The sequence below is a fragment of the Armigeres subalbatus genome, chromosome 1 (genome assembly GCF_024139115.2).
Source record: "Armigeres subalbatus isolate Guangzhou_Male chromosome 1, GZ_Asu_2, whole genome shotgun sequence".
NCBI lineage: Eukaryota > Metazoa > Arthropoda > Insecta > Diptera > Culicidae > Armigeres > Armigeres subalbatus.
In genome coordinates, this window is record NC_085139.1 from 275,337,566 (window position 1) to 275,356,713 (window position 19,148).

General features: G+C 36.3%; 1 protein-coding gene across 1 annotated transcript in view; it reads right to left on the minus strand.

Annotated features, from left to right (window-relative positions):
* Positions 1–17,622, minus strand: part of LOC134214530 (cholecystokinin receptor type A-like) — a 260,990-nt gene extending 243,368 nt beyond the window's left edge. The window contains exons 1-2 of the mRNA XM_062693894.1: positions 17,551–17,622; positions 5,526–5,818 (exon numbers count right to left, since the gene is read on the minus strand). The gene's annotated coding sequence lies outside the window, so the exon portion shown is untranslated. The remainder of the gene's footprint in view (positions 1–5,525; positions 5,819–17,550) is intronic.
* Positions 17,623–19,148: the final 1,526 nt, after the last annotated feature.

The window sequence follows — 19,148 nt, forward strand, 5'->3', positions numbered from 1 at the left end:
TTTCAACCTTTTGTCCTTTCAACTTTTTGTCCTTTCAACCTTTTGTCCTTTCGTCCTTTTGTCATTTCAACCTTTTAACCCTTTGATGTTTCAAACATTTATCTTTTCAAACTTTTGTCCTTTCAACCTTTTGTCCATTAACACTTTTGTCCTTTCAACCTTTTGTCCTTCCAACCTTTTGATTTTTCAATCTTTTGTCCTTTCAACCTTTTGTCCTTTGAACCTTTTGTCCTTTCAACCTTTTGTCCTTTCAACATTTTGTCCTTTCAACCTTTTGTCCTTTCAACCCTTTGATTTTTCATCCTTTTGTCCTTTCAACCTTTTGTCCTTTGAACCTTTTGTCCTTTCAACCTTTTGTCCTTTCAACTTTTTGTACTTTCAACCTTTTGTCCTTTCAACCCTTTGATTTTTCAACCTTTTGTCCTTTCAACCTTTTGTCCTTTGAACCTTTTGTCTTTTCAACCTTTTGTCCTTTCAACATTTTGTCCTTTCAACCTTTTGTCCTTTCAACCTTTTGTCCTTTCAACCCTTTGATTTTTCAACATTTTTACCTTTCAAACTTTTGTCCTCTCAACCTTTTGTCCTTTCAACCTTTTGTCCTTTCAAATTTTTGATTTTTCATCCTTTTGTCCTTTCAACCTTTTGTCCTTTGAACCTTTTGTCCTTTCAACCTTTTGTCCTTTCGTCCTTTTGTCCTTTCAACCCTTTGATTTTTCATCCTTTTGTCCTTTCAACCTTTTATCCTTTCAACCTTTTGTCCTTTCAACCTTTTGTCCTTTCAACCTTCTGTTCTTTCAACCTTTTGTCCTTCCAACCCTTTGATTTTTAAACCTTTTGTCCTTTCGTACTTTTGTCCTTTCAACTTTTTGTCTTTTTAACTTTTTTTCCTTTCAACCTTCTGTCCTTTCAACCTTTTGTCGTCTCAACCTTTTGTCCTTTCAACCTTTTGTCCTTTCAACCTTTTGTCCTTTTAACTTTTTGTACTTTCAACCTTTGGTTCTTTCAACCTTTTGTCCTTCCAACCCTTTGATTTTTAAACCTTTTGTCCTTTCGTCCTTTTGTCCTTTCAACCTATTGTCCTTTCAACCTTTTGTCCTTTTAACTTTTTTTCCTTTCAGCCTTCTGTCCTTTCAACCTTTTGTCCTTTCAACCCTTTGATTTTTCATCCTTTTGTCCTTTCAACCTTTTGTCCTTTCAACCTTTTGTCCTTTCAACATTTTGTCCTTTCAACCTTTTGTCCTTTCAACCTTTTGTCCTTTCAACCCTTTGATTTTTCAACCTTTTGTCCTTTCAACCTTTTGTCCTTTCAACCTTTTGTCCTTTCAACCTTTTGTCCTTTCAACCTTTTGTCCTTTCAACCTTTTGTCCTTTAGACATCTCGTACTTTCAACCTTTTTTCCTTTCAACCTTTTGTCCTTTCGACCTTTTGTCCTTTCAAACCTTTGTCCTTTCAACCTTTTGTCCTTTCAACCTTTTGTCTTTTCAACCGTTTGTCCTTTCAACCTTTTGTCCTTTCAACCTTTTGTGCTTTCAACCTTTTGTCATTTCAACCTTTTGTCGTTTCAACCTTTAGTCCTTTCAACCTTTTGTCCTTTCAACATTTTGTTTTTTCAACCTTCTGTCCTTAAACCTTCTGTTCTTTTAACCATTTGTCCTTTCAACGTTCCGTCGTTTCAACCTTTTGTCCTTCCAACCTTTTGTCCCTTCAACCTTTTGTCCTTTCAACCCTTTGGTTTTCCAACCTTTTGTCCTTTCAACCTTTTGTCCCTTCAACCTTTTGTCTTTTCAACCTTTTGTCCCTTCAACGTTTTGTCCTTTCAATCTTTTGTCCTTTCAACCCTTTGGTTTCCCAACCTTTTGTCCTTTCAACCTTCTGTCCTCTCAACCTTTTGTCCTTTCAACCTTTTGTCCTTTCAACCTTTTGTCCTTTCAACATTTTGTTCTTTCAACCTTTTGTTCTCTGAACCCTTTGTCCTTTTAACCTTCCGTCGTTTCAACCTTTTGTCCTTCCAACCTTTTGTTCTTTCACTTTTTGTCCTTTCAACCTTTTGTCCTTTCAACCTTTCGTCGTTTCAACCTTTTGTCCTTTCATCCTTTCGTCCTTCCAACCTTCTATCCCTTTCAACCTTTTGTGCTGACTTTTATTTCACGGTTAACTGAGAAAATCTTTTTTTGTTAAATATCTTGGCTGTGTATATGCACAGCACATTTTTCGAAATGGACAAATTTATATGAAATTTGCGAAAAAGAATCCACGTGTCTTGGAGGGACTCGAACCCTCAACCTCCTACTCTCTAGATAGGCGTGATAACCCCAACACAACAAGACCACTTAAAGGCCTTTAACACTACACTGAGGTCTATTTTTACGCGTTGTTTCACATGGCTTTATACGCAGAATTTTTTTATACGCTCGATTTTTCAGAATTCATTTACGCGGATTTTGAAGCATTACGTGGTTTTCGGAAATTACGCCTAACCAGGGAATCAATATTTCGTCGATGCGCAAGCAAAATAAGCAACAAAAGAGAATCAACAACAAAGCTTTGTTTTTGTCGGAGATTATAATGACCGAACAATTTTGTCAGTAACAAAGCAGAAGACAGTTTTGCTGCTAACTTTGGATTCCCATACTTTGCACTATCTCTACAGCAAATTTCGAGTTCATTCTATCGTAGTTTCTGCTTCATGGAAATATTAGAGAATCTAGCACTGAATAGCAAAATAGCCTCGTATTCTCGGAATTATCAGAGCATGCAAGGCAAAAGATTCATATGAATATGTCATATTTTGTGCACGTTCTGACAAAGGCTTGTTGCGAGATGCGTTTGTTAGTAACAAGCACAGTTTATTAGGGAAAGAGAGTAGTGTGCCATGGCAAATATCGGAAGTGTAAATTTTTCGCTCCGTCATTTTTTCTGGGTTCCAACTTCCCAAATTCGTTGATTTCCATTTCAAAGTTGACTTACATATGACATTTTTCTTATATATACGGAAGTAAAACTTAATAAATTTGCATGTGACAGTGAAGTGCTTGAAACGAAAATTGTGTCAGTTGTCAACAAAGGGCTATTTCCCTGCAAGCTTTGTAACTGTCAGTTTGTAAAAAAACGTATTTTCAGCTTGTGTACCCGGAAATTAGGTAAGCTTTTGAAATATTCACCTATTCTGTGCATTGGATCGAACGCTGTAATAAATTCCCAATATGTTACGTCACTTCCGGATTTGAGTTCAATGTGCTGAGATGGAAGAAGATCCGTCTCACCATTTCCTGAGCGTCCTATTTGTTCTCTAACATGGTTGTAAATCCACTAACAGATTCTGACCAAGAGATCACGCACATGTTTTCAAAATAATAAATACACGAACAAAACCCGTATAATTCAACAGTTTATTATTCTATCTCATGGACTGTCATTCCACTAAAAAAAATACTTTTGCAATTCTTGAGTAAGACAACAGAACACTTGTAACAGTTATGGAAAGAACGAAAATAAGCTTTAATTGAAATAATTTGGTTTTAAATTCACACAACGATATTTGATAAGGAAAACTTATTAATTACTTGAATGAGTTTCAGTTCACTTAAAAATCCCTTCCTTCGCTAGATTATTTTTATTTGGTATAAATGTTTAAAAAACTAAAAACTGAAATTAAAAAAAAAAAACTAAATAGAAACTTAAAACCTATACACAAAAACACGTGAACGAAATGTAAAATAAACATTAAAATTGTCAATACATTTCTAGTTGTGCATTCTTATTTAGCCTTAAGTTGAGTTTAAATAAGGGTTTCTGATTGACATTGGCTTTCCGAGTATTATCAATTTGGTTAAACAGCCATGATTATCTCCTTATTTTCAAATTCATGCCCGTCCTTTTTATACTTTCCTCGCGTTGAAGAAATTATTATGTTGCGGGCGCTCGATTCAAAACTCAAATACACAATCGCTCACTTTGCGCGATTGATTGTTTATCCTCGCGAAGGATGAACAATTAAACATGATAAGGAAATGCTAATATTCAAAAGAAGTAAAATAGAAGTTTCATAGGTCATATCACTTTCCATGGTGCATCCCGATCTATGTTTCTGATTACCCTACCCAACTAACAAAACTTCCTTCCCGTGGTAATTGTGGAGATGCAGAAGTATTCTTGGTCCCAGTAGCAACAATTACCACACACTACCTTCCCTTCATTTCCCAACTGACTGTAAGGACTTGGCCGGCGCCCTTATTGATCAACATGTGCGAGCTGCTGAAACGTGCACTTCGAGAATAGATGGTAAACCCCAACCACTATTCACTTGGATCGAAGTGCAATTTGCACCAGCTCTGATCAATCACGGAGTAGCAACCATTGATATGTATGTACAGTCAGTCTAAGCTAAGCTAAGCTAAGCTAACAAGCACAGTTTATTAGGCGCTGCTCGAATATTGATTCCCTGCGCGTAACGTATCTGTCGCGTTAAAACAGGCTTCAGTGTATTCAACTCCTCGCATACTTTCGACGGAAACACTATCCCACAATCAACAAAAAATATGAGACCAAGTAAGAATTTTTGTAGCGCATTTTTATGCTTGGTAATTTACAATGTCGCTTTAGTGAAGGAGTTTTGTATTGAAGGAAACGCATGGCCATTTGAAATTTTTACAAAAAGGTAGCTTAAAAACCACTTGAAAAATAGTTCTAATTTTTTCAATGTTATATAAAAATGTCTAAATTTTCATCAAAAAAATAATCGTTGTGGTCTAGCATTTTGAAAATCACAAGAACTGAACACTTTGACTAATCATGTATTTTGAAGCTCACTATTTTCACCCACGATATTTTTTTTCTTCCAAAATCTTGAATAATCGTCTCACTAATGCTAAAAGGTTCTAAAGTCATGAAGGTGTGAACTATTTTTGTCGGGAATGTCATTTTTTGGATCACCCTATTCTAGAAATTGCCACCGTTAAGGCGAAACAAAAAATTACGGGTCCAATTATTTTTAGTAGTGATCATTTCTACCGATTTTGAGCACAATCGGAGCACTTTTTGTTCGAGTCTATTGTCTAGCAGCTAGTTTCCGCAAGTGGTGGGTCGCGTGTGTGAATCTTATGGAAGGAGGCTACGACCCACCATCGTTGGCAAGCTATTAACATCCGGTCGAATAGAAGGTGTTACAATGTTTGTTTTGTAGAGTTTCAGCTGATGTATGATTGATTCGAACGCTGTGGTATGTACATAGCATCGACTATTTTAACCATTCTCTTGCCAGTAAATTTGCATCAAAACATTTCATTATAGGAGTCGAACCTCCGCTCAATTCCGTTTCATTTAGTCAAAAAAACTAGTTTTTGCTTGCATTTTTTTTTTTATTTAAGGAAACGAAACACAATCGAAAAATCAAATTGCGCCATGCCCAAATTCTGAGGACTTTCTTTTCGAATCAGGTGAAACATAGTTATTCGAAATACCGCGTATCTTTAATTCGGAGTAAAATTGCAGCATTTCGGTACAACACGGTAGTAGGAAAGCTTACTTCTATACACTGTAATTTACACCTCTAGCCGATGGATGGATATAAATTCGATACGTATTCCACTGCACTAATGTTTCACAATCACACTATTTTCGACATATATGTGCACTTTGATGTCGGGAGTTCTCGTGAATTTCTGTTGAAATCTTCTTTCCTGCTTTACCGCACAATATCACCCCCGCTGTATGCAGCCACTGCACTACATCTAGCAGAACGAGAGCAACGTCAAATTGCCACCACCGAGCGCACCGGCAACTGAACGCAAACTGAATTCGATAATAACAGCAAGAGGCCTGAAAAGGAGAAATGCGTTTAAGTATGGGCCGCCCAAAGCCTATGGTCAGTTTACTATAGTCGGGGGGATACGAATCGATCAATTCGGAAATGCAATCGAACCGCCGAACGAACCTTTCATTCTCACAATCATTCATCAGCAACAAAATCTCTTTATTGCGCATGTTGATAGTTGTTCATAGCAAAACTGCGAAAATTTCAACAATGCTTTTACACTGAACCTGATTTTTACGTGAGGGATACATTCCACGTGAATCGAAGCTGCGTAAATCATAAAAAAGTGCGTAAAAACGACTTCAGAAAAAGTCGATTTTTTGCTGTTTTCGCGTGTTTCCCGACTTTTTTTGAAAACCGCGTAAAAAACTTTTTGATCAACCCGCGTGAATCCCGAAATCCCCTTAAACAAAGTCGGGTAAGAAGCGACCCGCGTAAAAAGCGACCCCAGTGTATTCTGCACCCGATTTGATTTCAAAACTTTCCGACATTTTCATTCACTTGGCAACGTCATCCTCGAGAGAGGCCTCAACATGACAGGTTCAATTAATTCCATTAATTCTCTTCATTCTATCCGCCAGGCTATAATGGAGTCACTACACTACAGCCTGGATTCGAGGAACGCGGAAAGAAAATGCACTCCAGCCCGCGCTGCAGTCAATCTTCTTCATTGCAGAGCCATTATTGAAAAGATGATTTATTTGCCTATTCATTTGAGAAATTCAACGATCAACAGTTAATAATAAGTCGGCTTTCCTTTGAATGGAAATCCTTTGAACGACTCAGATTATGAATAGCAATCTATTTGTTCATTAGTTTCTATTGTTATGTGATGCGAACACATTGAAACTCGGTTGAAAAACTCTAGCAATATAAACCTGAGATATGTAAATCAAACCAATCCATCCTTTCCATGTGTTGTTCTATATAATAAAGAAAACTGACTGCAGTGTTAGTGGAGCAACATTTTCCATCCGCATTTTTCATATCCATACTCTAATAACAGCCTCTCTTGGGGTGGATGCCGACAACTATCTGTTGCATCTCGCGATAACGCATATATTAGGGTATTTGTCCTACTAATGATAACATGCTTCTTGATGAATAACGTTCCAAAAATGAACGATTTCCGGCTTCATCGGCGTGGTTTGTTATTGCTAACACACTACTGAAAATTGCAAAAATGAGAATCAAAGCAATTTACGCTTCATTCACTTGTTTCGATTATTGACAGGGGTAAATGTTATCAATACCAGAAGCAGTAACCCTATGTGCTTCAGCACCGCACCATGACCGGCATTGTTGTAGCGAAGTCGACCTGGGCGATTTGCATCCTCCATAACATCCTTACTCAAATCGTTCGTTCCTGGTCCATGAGTGCGGTTCGTTTCCGAGCGAAAACCACGTGCCCAGTACCGAACTGTGAGTACCGAACTCTCTTCGCGTGCAACGAAAACACCGCCGGTGCATGCAAGGTCCCTGAAAGTGAAATGTAGGGTAGGATGGCCCAAAATGGCCCTCTTTTAATCTTTAGCCAGTGTGAACCAAATTAATAGCTGAATGATTCAAAATGTGTTCAGAAATGGACCCATGGCAAAACGGACTATACGGTGAGCGCATGGCGGTTTGAAAGTTCTAGCGGATTGATCGGAAAATCTCAATCTTTGCGCAGCGTCTGGATTATGGATAACTAATATAATCTTTAACCGATAGTACCCATCATACGAGTGATTTCATGCTTTCGATCCTTTCGCACCGTTCTGCCCTATGCTCGCTCTCGTACGGCGGAAAGCCTCGGTATCAGACCGGAAAACATACGGCTGATAAATCAGGAGCAAAATAAAACCCATATGGTGGTCCAGTCGGGCGGCTATGGTTGCGCTGATGTAGTACGCTCTGACTGCTTCCCACGTGCAAATGGTCGTACGGAGGCTCGATTTGATTTAATGAGTGGGAGAGCCACAGGTGATATCACCCACCCGAATATAATGATATCAAACGTTAATTTTCCAGTAATCGTTTTGACGTTGGGCTACCTTCGCGTAAGGTACTGGGTGTCGAAACAGAATCTAAAATTAGGATACTGTCACGAAATATGCAACATTTTAAACGATGATAGTCCCTTTACCTTTAGATGGAGTTGATTTATATATCAAGCATTTCGAAAACTCTTCACCAATTTGCCAATTGCATTGAAACTATTTTGTTATTAACAAAAAACTATTCTCGCCGAGGGTGCAGCAGGGACTACGTCCAAGAGCTTGACGACCACTTCCCACTGCGACTTGTTGTGTTTGACAGTGGACTCTGTTGAATTAAAAAAACGTAATTTCTCCGCAAGTAGGCTACAAAAAAGCGACCGAGTGCCGCCCAAAGGGCATCCCAACAAGCAAGCCCTAAAATACCAAGGAACGAATGATCAACAAGATAATACACAAGATATTTTAGTTACAAGATAAAGATTGTCGCTGTCGTCGCTGTCCGGAACATCTTTTGCTGGCGAGGATAGGGTGCTAAATGTCAATGAACAACATGTTTCGAACAGCAGAACCGAGGCGAGAATCCTGATCTTGTAACTAAAATATCTTTTGATAATACGGGCCGGAACAATCGGAGAATACCACTGCGATGAAAAGGGACTGAAGCGATTGGAAACTAGGTTCGTGGAAATGCAAAACTCCCAACTCCATTAGGAGTACACGCATACTCGCTGATGTTGGAGGAGATTGAGGAATGAAATGTGAGAAGTCTATTTTTCTTCTTGTAGGCATTACATACCCACTTGGACATTGCCGCCTCGCAGCTTAGTATTCATTCAGCACTACCACAGTTATTAACTGCGAGATTGCAAAACCAAGTTACCAAGAAAAAGCAATTAATTAATAAGGGTGAAAAAAAACAAAGAGGAAGAGAGATAAAGGAAGGAAGTAGCGCTAATGAAGAAAGAGGATGAAGAAACAAGAACGAAGAAGAAGAATGAACAAAAAAGAGAGAAAGAGAAAAGGCAGAAGAAAGAAGGAATGAAGAAGAAGGAAGAAAAAAGAATTAAGAAGGGTGAAGGAAAAAGGGAGAAGGTAGAAGGAAGAAGATAAAAAAGGAAGAATGAAGGAAAGGAGTATGGAAAAACGAAAATGGAAGAATAAAAAAAAGAAGGAAGAAGAAAGAAAAAAGAATCCAGAAGAAAAGAAGATGAAAGAACTCAAACTAGGAGAAAGAAAATGGAAGAATAAAAAGAGAGAAGAAAGAAGAAGGAAGTGAAAACTAATAAAGAGTTATATAAAGAAGGAAGAAGAAAGAAGAGAAAAGACAAAAAAGGAATAAAAAAGGGAGAAGCCAGAAGAAGAGGTAGAAGGAAAATAGAAAAAAAAGAAAAAAAAGGAAAAGAAAGAAAAAAGAGAAACAAAGAAGAAGAAAAAAGAAGGAAGGAAAACGAAGAAGGAATTGGAAACAGGGAATAAGGAAGAAGTAAGAAGTAAGTAAGAAAAAAGGATGAAGCAAAACAAAACAACGAGGACAGAAGTAAGAAGAAAGAAGAAGGATGAAAAAAGAAAGACAAAAGATCAAAAAAAAAACAAAGAACAAAGAAGAAGAAAAAAATAACAAAGTAACCATTAAGAATGAATAAGAAACAAGCAATAAGGAATAAGTAAGAAATAAGCATAGGAAAAGAAGAACAAAGAAGAAAGAAGGAAGGAAAAAAAGTGAGAGGGAGTAGCAATAATAAAGAAGAAAAAAGAAATAAGGAATGAGTTAAAAGGATGAAGAATAAAGGAGGAGGGAACAGAAAGAAGGAACGAAGAAGCATGAAGGAAATAAGAAAAAGGAAAGAAGTAATAAAGAAGAAGAAAAAGGAAAAAATAAGAAGGAATAAGAAAGAAGAAAAACGGATGGAAATAAGGAAGAAGTAAACAGAAAGAAGGAAGTAGAGAATTAAGACAAAACAGGAAGATAGAAGGGAGAATCCAGAAGAAAGAGGAAGAGGGAAAACAGAAGAAGAAAGAAAAAAGAAGGAAGAAGAAAAATGGAAGAAGAACGAAAGAGGCATGAAAAGTAAAATGGAAGGAAGAAAACGGAGGAATAAATAGGAAGAAGGAAGAAGAGGGAACAAAGTAGAAAAAAGATGAAGGAAAGGAAAATGGAAGAATAAAAAGGAAGAACATAGAAGAAAGAAGGAAGACGGAAGAAGGAAGCAGAAAAGAGAAAGAAGGAAAAACTAAGAAGGATATAGAAACAAGAATTAAGGAAGAAAAAAGAAGTAAGTTAGGGAAAAGAAATAATAAAGAAGGTAGAAGAAATAATGCAGGAGAAAGAAAAACAGAAGGAACAAGGAAAAAGTATTAAGCATAAGAATGAAGGAGAAGAAAAAACAAAGGAGAAAGCGTGAAGGAAAAAAGAAAAAGGAAAGAAGTAAAAAGAAGAAAAAAGGAAGACAGAAGAGAAAGAGGAAGAAGGAAGAAGAAATAATAAAGGAGAAATAAGGAAAAAGAAAGACAGAAGGAAGGAGAAGCAAGAGAAAGGAGGAAGAAATAAGGAAAAAGGAAGAAGTAAAATAGTAAAAGGAAGAAGGGAGAGGCCAGAAGAACAAAGGATTAAGGAGAGGAAAATCGAAAAATGAAAAGGAAATATATGGAAGAAAGAATTAAGAAGAAAGAAGAAAGTAGAAAAAAGTCAGTAAAAAGAGAAAGAAGAAAGTAGAAAGAGAAAGGAGAAAGATGAAATGTGAAAGAAGAAAGGAGAAAGAAAAAACAAGTAAGAAAATAAAAGGAAGAAAACAGAAGAAAGAAGAAAAAAGAAAGAAGGAAGTAGAAAGCATAAAGAAGAAAAAAAGAAGGAAATAAATACTCAGAATGAATAAGAAACGAGAAATATGGGAGAAGTGAGAAATAAGTAAGGGAAAAGGAGAAAAAGAAGCATGGAGGAAGGAGGAAGATGAAAAAAAGGAAGAAAAAAGAAAGATGAAGGAAAGAAGTAAGAAAGAAAAGAAAAAGGAAGAAAGAAAAGGAAGAATGAAGAAGAAATAAAGATGACGGAAGGAAGAAGAATAAATACGGAAAGAGGAAGAAAGAAAGAAAAGGAAGAAGTAAAAGGGAAAAGAAACAAAAGGAAGAAGGAAGACTAAAGAAGCCAGAAGAAAAAAGGATGAAAGAAAAAGAAAACGGAAGAATAAAAAGGAAGAAAAAAGAAGAAGACGAACAAAAAAAGAAAGAAGGAAGCAGGAAGAACAGAAAATAGGAAGAAAACACAAAGAAGGAATTAGAAACAAGAAATAAGGAAGAAGTAAGAAATATGTAAGAAAATGAAAAAAAAGGATAGAGGAAGACGAAAAACAAAGGAAAAAAGAAAGGAGAAGAAATAATAAAGAAAAAAAACCTCCACCTAGCGGTAATGGAGCCTTTCTCTTGTGTTATAAAAATAGTATTTTGACCTTCTGAGGCCATAGTCCGATGTGGCCAATTTTCATTAGGAAACAATGGGACAGGATTCTGCGTCAAATGCAACTTGTTGCAAGCAAATCGGTTAAGAATAAGCGTCTGAAAAATGAGTGACACTTTTGCCACATTATTTTTGTGTGGGTGCGCACAGACATACACACAGACATCACCTCAAGTCGTCGAGCTGAGTTGATCGGTATTAAACACTATGGGCCTTCTATAAAAATAGCGATAATATAGCCTTTACGTATACTTAGTATACGAGAAAGGCAAAAAGGAATAAGTAAAAAGGATGAAAAATAAAGGAGAAGGAAAACTAAAGAAGGAAGGAGGAAGCATGAAAGAAGAAAGAGAAAGGAAAAAAGTAAGAAAGAAAAAGGAAATGGAATCAAAAGAAAGAAGATAGAAGGAGAAGGAAAGCAGGAAAACAGATGTAAAAAGAAAGAAGAAGAGAAAAGACGAAAAAGTAAGAATGAAGCGAGAAGCCAGAAAAAAGAGGATGAAGGAAAACAGAAGGAAAACAGAAGGAGAAAGAAAAGAAGAAAGAAGAAAAATGAAAGAAGGGGGAAGAAAGTAGAAGAAAGGATGAAGGAAAGGAAAATGGAAAAATGAAAAGGAAGAACGAAGAAGAAAGAAGTAAAAGATAAAAGAAGGAAGGAAGAACTAAGAAGGAATTAGAAACAAGAATTAAAGAAGAAGTATGAAATAAGTAAGGGAAACAAAATAAAAGTAGGAAGGAGGAAGAAGCAAAAAGGAACAAAAATAAAGAGAGAAGATATAATTTAGGAAAAAAAAAGAAAGTACAAGAAATAAGTAAGAATGATGAAGAATGAAGAAGAAGATACTAGAAGGAAGTGAGGAGGAAGCATGGAGGAATAAAGGAGAGAGAGACGAAGATGGAAGAAGAAATAAAGAAGAAGGAAGATGAAAGAAAGAAGAAAAAGGAAGAAAAGAGATAGAAGGACAAGGGAAAAGGAATGAAAAGGAAGAAGAAAGAAGAGAGAAGCCAGAAGAAAAAAGGAAGGAGGAAAGGAAAATGGAAGAATGAAAAGGAAGAAGACTGAAGGAAGAAGTTGAAAGAAAGAAAAGAAAAGGAATAAAAAAGAAGAAAAAAGAAAGAAAAAAAAAGAAAGAAGAAAGAGAAAAGAAGAAAGTAGAGAAAGACAGAAGAAAAAAGAAAGAAGAAAGAATAAACAAGATAGAAGAAAGAAGGAAAAAGAAAAAAGAAAGAAGAAAGAAGAAAGAAGAAAGAAGAAAGAAGGAAGAACTAAGAATAAAAAAGAAAGAAGAAAGAAGGCCCTTCTTAGCCGTGCGGTAAGATGCGCGGTTGCAAAGCACGACCATGCTGAGGGTGGCTGGGTTCGATTCCCGGTGCCGGTCTAGGCAATTTTCGGATTGGAAACTGTCTTGACTTCCCTGGGCATAAAAGTATCATCGTGCTTGCCTCATGATATACGAATTCAAAAATGGTAACCTGGCTTAGAAACCTCGTATTTAATAACTGTGAAAGTGCTTAATGAACACTAAGCTGCGAGGCGGCTCTGTCCCAGTGTGGGTATGTAATGCCAATAAGAAGAAGAAGAAGAAGAAAGAAGAAAGATGAAAGAAGAAGAAAGAAGGATGTGAATACTAAGAAGGAATCAGAAACAAGAAATAAGAAAGGAGCAACACATAAGAAAGGTTCCCTCCCCTTTCTTATGTGTTGCTCCTTTCTTATTTCTTTCTTATAGAAAAAGTTCCAAGGAGGAAGAAAAAAAAGAAGGGAGAAGAAATAATAAAGAAGGAAAAAGGAATAAGGAAGAAGAATAAGTAAAAAGGATGAATAATGAAGGAGGACGAAAAAGAAAGAGCACTACGGATGAAAGAAAAAGGAAAAAATAAGAAAGAAGAAGAAAAAGGAAAAAGAAGAAGGAAGAATAAAGACGAAGAAGGAAAACGGATGGAGAAGAAGGAAGAAGGAAGAAAGGAAAGACAAAAATGGAAGAAAGTAGGAAGAAGTCAGAATAAAGAGGAAGAAGGAAAACAGAAGAAGAAAGACGAAAGATGGAAGAAGAAAAATGGAAGAAGTACGAAAGATAAAGGAAATGTAAAATGGAAGAAAGAAAATGGAGAAAATGGAGAAGGAAGAAGATGGAAGAAAGTAGAAAAAAGGATGAATGAAAGGAAAATGAAAGATTAGAAAGGAAGAACGAAGAAGAAAGAAGGAAGAAGAAAAAAAGCACTGAAAAACTAAGAAAAAATTAGATACAAGAATAAAGGAAGAAGTAAGAAGTAAGTAAGAGAAAAGAAAAAAGGAAGAAATAAGAAGAAAAAAAGAAGAAAAAAGAAGAGGGAAGAAATAATGCAGGAGTAAGAAAAAAAAGGAACAAGAAATAGAAGAAGGATTGAAGCAGAAGAAACAAGAAAGTAGGAAGGAGGAAGCATGGAGGAAGAAAGTAAAAAGAAAGAAGTAAGAAAGAAGAGAAAAGGAAGAAAGAAGATAAATAGGAAAAAGGTAGAAGAAATATAGAAGAAGGAAGACGTAAGAAAGGAGAAGAAAGAAAGAAGGAGGAAGAAAGAAGGAAAAAGGAAAAGGATAAAAAGAATAAAAAAGGTTCCGGAGACTAGCCAGCCTCGAGCTGAAAGTCTCCCTATTAATGACAATAAAAAAAGAATAAAAAGGATGAAGGAAGAAGAAAGAAGCCAGAAGAAAAAATCTTGAAGGAAAAGAAAATGGAAGAATGAAAAGGAAGAAGGCAGAAGAAAGATGTATAAAGAAAGAAGAAGGATTTTATCCGTCTAGAAAGAAGAAAGAAGATAGAAAAAAAGAATAAATAACAAGGAAAAAGGAAGTAAGAAGAAAAAAGAAAGAAGAAAGAAGGAGGAAGAAAACAGGAAGAAGCAAATATAAGGAAGTAAACACTAAGAAGGACTTAGAAACAAGAAACAAGGGAGAAGTAAGAAATAAGTAAGGGAAAAGAAAAAAAAAAAGAAGGCAGAAGACAAAAGAAGGGAGAAGAAAGAATAAAGAAGGAATTAGGAATAAGGAAGAAGGAATAAGTAAAAAGGATAAAGAATAAAGGAGGAGGAAAAAGAAAATAACGGAAAGAGGAAACAAGAAGGCAGAAGAAAGAAGGAAGAAGAAGAAGGCGACACGATTCAACGGTTAATCATCGAGTGGCAGCCGAGAGCGCCAGCAGCTCTAAACTGAAAGTTTCACGCAGCATTCGGACTATCGCTTGGTTGTTGTCAGTGATTGAAAAAACGCATGGTTTAAAGTGAATCGGTTATTTTTCCCATTTAGTTAATGAAAAAGTTCCATAAATGTAATTCCTTGAAGAAACTCACGGTGTTACCTAATCTGAAAATTACACAAATGCAAATAGTTTTGTAGGAATTCAAAACAATTCGAAGGTTTTGTGCACTATTATTATTATTATTATTAACAATTACCATATAGCAACATAAATAATCACATATTGATTTCCAATGCTTATGCTACTATGCAACATCTAATACCAATAACTACATACTGAATAAGATATTTAGATTCCGCTTAAATAAAGGAAAACTTCTTTCGCACCTATGATTCCTAGGTAGATCGTTCCAAATTCTTATAGCTCGTAGGCGAAAGGAGTCTCTTAAACTGTTTGTGAAACATCTAGGAACGATAAGTAACGAACCTCGCGAAGAACGAGTATATCTAAAAAAATCTCGAAGATAAATTGGAGAGTTGTTAATAACTTTGAATGTTTGGATACAGGTTCTAAACTTTAAATGATTTGTAAAATCAGTTCCAAGAATAGCCTTTCTATAATCAAACAGTGGAACTAAAAGAGACCTGACCAGTTGAATCCGGATATGTTGGGGAGTACACCGTCTCAATAATACAAGCGAGTGTAAGGCATTATAAATTTTACTGCACACGGCATTAACCTGAGGTGACCAGTTCAAGTTAGTATCCATCATTAAACCAAGATTTTTGACAACATTAGAATATTCAATTATATCGTTTCCCACTCTAACTGATGGTACATTCGACAAAACGGCACGTTTTGTGTGAAAAATAATCGTTTGGGGTTTTCCTCCGTTAAGAATCAGGCCGTTTTGCTCGCACCATAGCAATATACTCTGAATGTCAGAGTTCATTCGATTTACCATTTCAGATATTGTGCCAGGGACCCCAGATATGTATAATTGACAGTCGTCTGCATACAGGTGAAATCGACAATGTGACAGATTCAATGGAAGATCATTAATGTACATTGAGAAAAGTAGCGGTCCAAGAATTGAACCTTGGGACACCCCGCTTAGAACAGGAATCAATTCAGATTGTTGGTTGTTGAAGTCAATGTATTGCATTCGGTTGTACAAATATGACTGAATTAATTTTATGGAGCATTGATCTAAATAGAAGTTATATTTTAACTTATTACATAATTGTCTATGATCAATAGAATCGAATGCTTTACTGAAATCAAGATGAAACAGTAAAGTGACAATCTTCCTGTCTAACGCTTCTCTAATGTCGTTTTCTATTTTAATAAGGGCAGTCACGGTGCTGCATGATTTCCTATATCCAGACTGGAATGGACATAACAGATCATTGTGTGTCAAGTAGTCATTCAGTTGCTGAGAGAGTAGTGATTCGAATATTTTGAGAGGGCACAAAGAATACTGATCGGACGATAGTCTCTTTCAGTAACTGGGTGGTCAATCTTACCTATTGGAATTTCTTTTTGCGATTTTCCAATCAAGTGGAAATCTGAGGAAGTGATACAACAATTAAAGATATCCTGAATGTATGAGAGAGTAACACTTAAAGACATTTTTAAAACTTGTAGTGGAATTGAATCATTGCCAACAGCATCACAAGAAGATTTAACAAACTCACTAAGTATTTTCGTCATTTGTAACACACCTAAATGAGAAATTCGGGTGTGTTGCAACGTCGTCATTTTGATTGAATGAAAGTGGAGTGTAATGAGCAACAAAGAATGAGTTCAGAGTATCAGCACTTACACCCCTCCACCCATACAAGTGTTTGTTTGTTTTAAGCCTAATCGTTTAATGTTCTTCCAAAGTTGCTTAGCAGGAAGGTCAGCTCTTAACTGTGAGGTAAAATATTGACGTTTCGTACGATTGACCTCTTGGTTTGTTAAATTACGAAGACAAGTGAAATTTTTCCATTTACGCTGATTCCCTCTATCGCGTTTCCAACATTCATAAGCCTCGGACCGATTTTTAATCAATCGATGAATGTGAGTATTGATCCAAGGAGTACTTGGATCTTTAATCGTTTTTTTTCTTGAGCGGAGCATGCTTATCAAGAATGGTGAAGAATACATCATTGAAACATTTGAGTTTTCCATTAATCCCCACACAATTGAACACACCATCAAAATTTACGCTACGTAAATCAGACAGAAAAGTCGATTGATTAATTTTGTGATATTCACGTGTCCAGTATACATTAGCACCAGGTTTAGGAAACTTGAATTTGTAATCAATGCAAATAAAATCATGATCGCTAATTCCTCCCACTGATGACTGATAGACGTTCTTCATGTTCTCTGTGCAATTACTTGTGAATAAATCAATGGTGGATGCAGAACCGGGCCTATGACAAGTTGGATGAGTTGGAATCAGTTTAAAGGATAATGCGCTTAAATGATCAATTAGTTTTAATGTCTTGTTAGAGTTCTCCATCATCAAATTGATGTTGAAATCGCCTGTAACCTAAATATTGGGTTCTGTAGAAAAATTTCAGAAACAATGCAGAAAACTGTATCTAGTTTAGCAACTGCCACGTCTGGGGGTTTATAGACGACTCCACAGACTAAGTTGGCCTGTTTTAATTTAATAAACAAGTATTCAATTTCGCTTTCTTTTCCAGATTTAGTGATAACAGAGAATTTTAGATTTTTTCTCACATAAAAGGCGACTCCACCCCCTCTTGATTTGTTCTTATTATCGCGATCAGATCTAATAATTTTGTATCCCTCAAGTTCAACTGATATGCTCGTATTTGAAGGTTTGAACCATGTTTCTACAACAGATAGAACATCTAATTTTGAATTAACAACCAAAGAACGATAGTTTTCAATGTTGCTAGTTAAACTCCTTGCGTTGTGGAGAGCTATTTTAATAAAGTTATTGGACCGTTTCTCTAGAATAGTTTTCATTTTTCCATAATCCAGGGAATGTAGCTTCAGTTTCGAATCGTATATAGACCCATCAAACCGCAAAGGAGCTGAAGAAGTATTGGAATCAGTTAGTGCATTGATATTTGAATCAGTTTGTGCATTGGTATTAGAGTTACTTACGCTAATCATTTCGGTACTAGCAGGCTTGGTACGTTCACGTTTTTTGGCTGAAACTCGCGAATTTCTACACCTTCTGGCCAAAAGGATCGTTAATTACAGCGACAAGATCTTCAGAAACAGAAAGTTTGAACGATACAAATGATAATTCATTAATGTCCTTATTACGCGGCACTAGTTTAACACAATTTAGCGTAGACTGGTCGATGTTGATGGTTTCTCGCAGATACTCGATGATATCGTCTTCAGTTTGTTCGACGTGAAAAGGTGTGACATAGAACGCCTTCATCGTTTCTTCGTTTGATGTTCGACGCACTGGGGGTCGCAGTCTGTTTACCACCTTCAGGCGGCAATCTTGATTTGATGATGGTGGAATAGAGCGGGTGAGATTTGTGCCTTGTGAGTGGTTGCTTGGAGAGGCACTATTTGAAATACGATTCGAGACAGCAGCAACAGCATTGGCTCTCGAGGTGACAGTGGCGTAGGTGGTAGCAGCGGAGGGTGGAGCGGTAGATGGAGCGGTGGATGGAGCGATGACGGCAGCGACGGCATTGATGGAAGAAGTGGCGATGGAGGAGGTAGCGTTGGAGGAAGCGGTGGCAGTAGTGGCAGTATTCGTCTTTGTGGTGGCTTCAGCATTCGTACCCGAGGTAGACGCGACAGGCAACATGATTTCGGTAAGAACCGGTGGTACATTTAATTCACGGTCACGGTTGTTGTTATCATCATTATCCAGAGATATATCTAAATCTCCCACATCTGCAATTGAGGCATTCCACGGGGGCATGTCAGTCGATCCTGAGCGACCATTTCGAAAATATTTGAAACTCTGCACAGTTTTTCAATTTCATCTAAATCGTCATTTTTCGATATCAAATCTTCATATTGAGTCACGACTAACTTTTCAAAAGGGTGTATGTGAAAATGGTTCAAAAATATTTAAAAGCTGCACAGCAAAAACGGAATGTTCGATTGTTATGATTTTTTCAGCAAAGTTAGACAACTAAATGGTGATTCTTAAGAAAATGTGCACAGTAAAAAAAATTTTTTTGCCTTTAAAAATATCATTTTGTCACAAAAACTCAAATATCTCAAAACCCTATCTTTTTTCGAACGTAATTTTTTAGGGAAAACGGTCCATTATATTAGCTATCTACCATAAAAATTTGGTGATGGTAAACTAATAAACAAAAAGTTATGACATTTCAAACATTTCACAATTTTCACATTTAGCAAAAAAAATTTTTTCTGTGTAAGTTATTTCGAGAATTGCAGTTTGATGCAGATTTTATTGTTAAGGGACGTGATTTAAAACAAGTTGTTTTCATGATATTTTGATTTAATTATTCATAGCATCTATAAGAAACTTAGACACGATCCAGTGTTGTGATCAAAAGTATTGATAGTGTCATAATTTTCATTGCACGTGACTGGCGAAAAATTCTTTTAATAGTGTTGAAACCTGTTGATAATAACGTTGATAGAAACATATCAGAAATGTTATTTTTAAGACAAAAGCTGCAAAATCAAAGATTTATATACACGTGTACGTCTATAGTTTACCTGCAAAAAATATACCTCTTAGAGAATAGACTTTATGA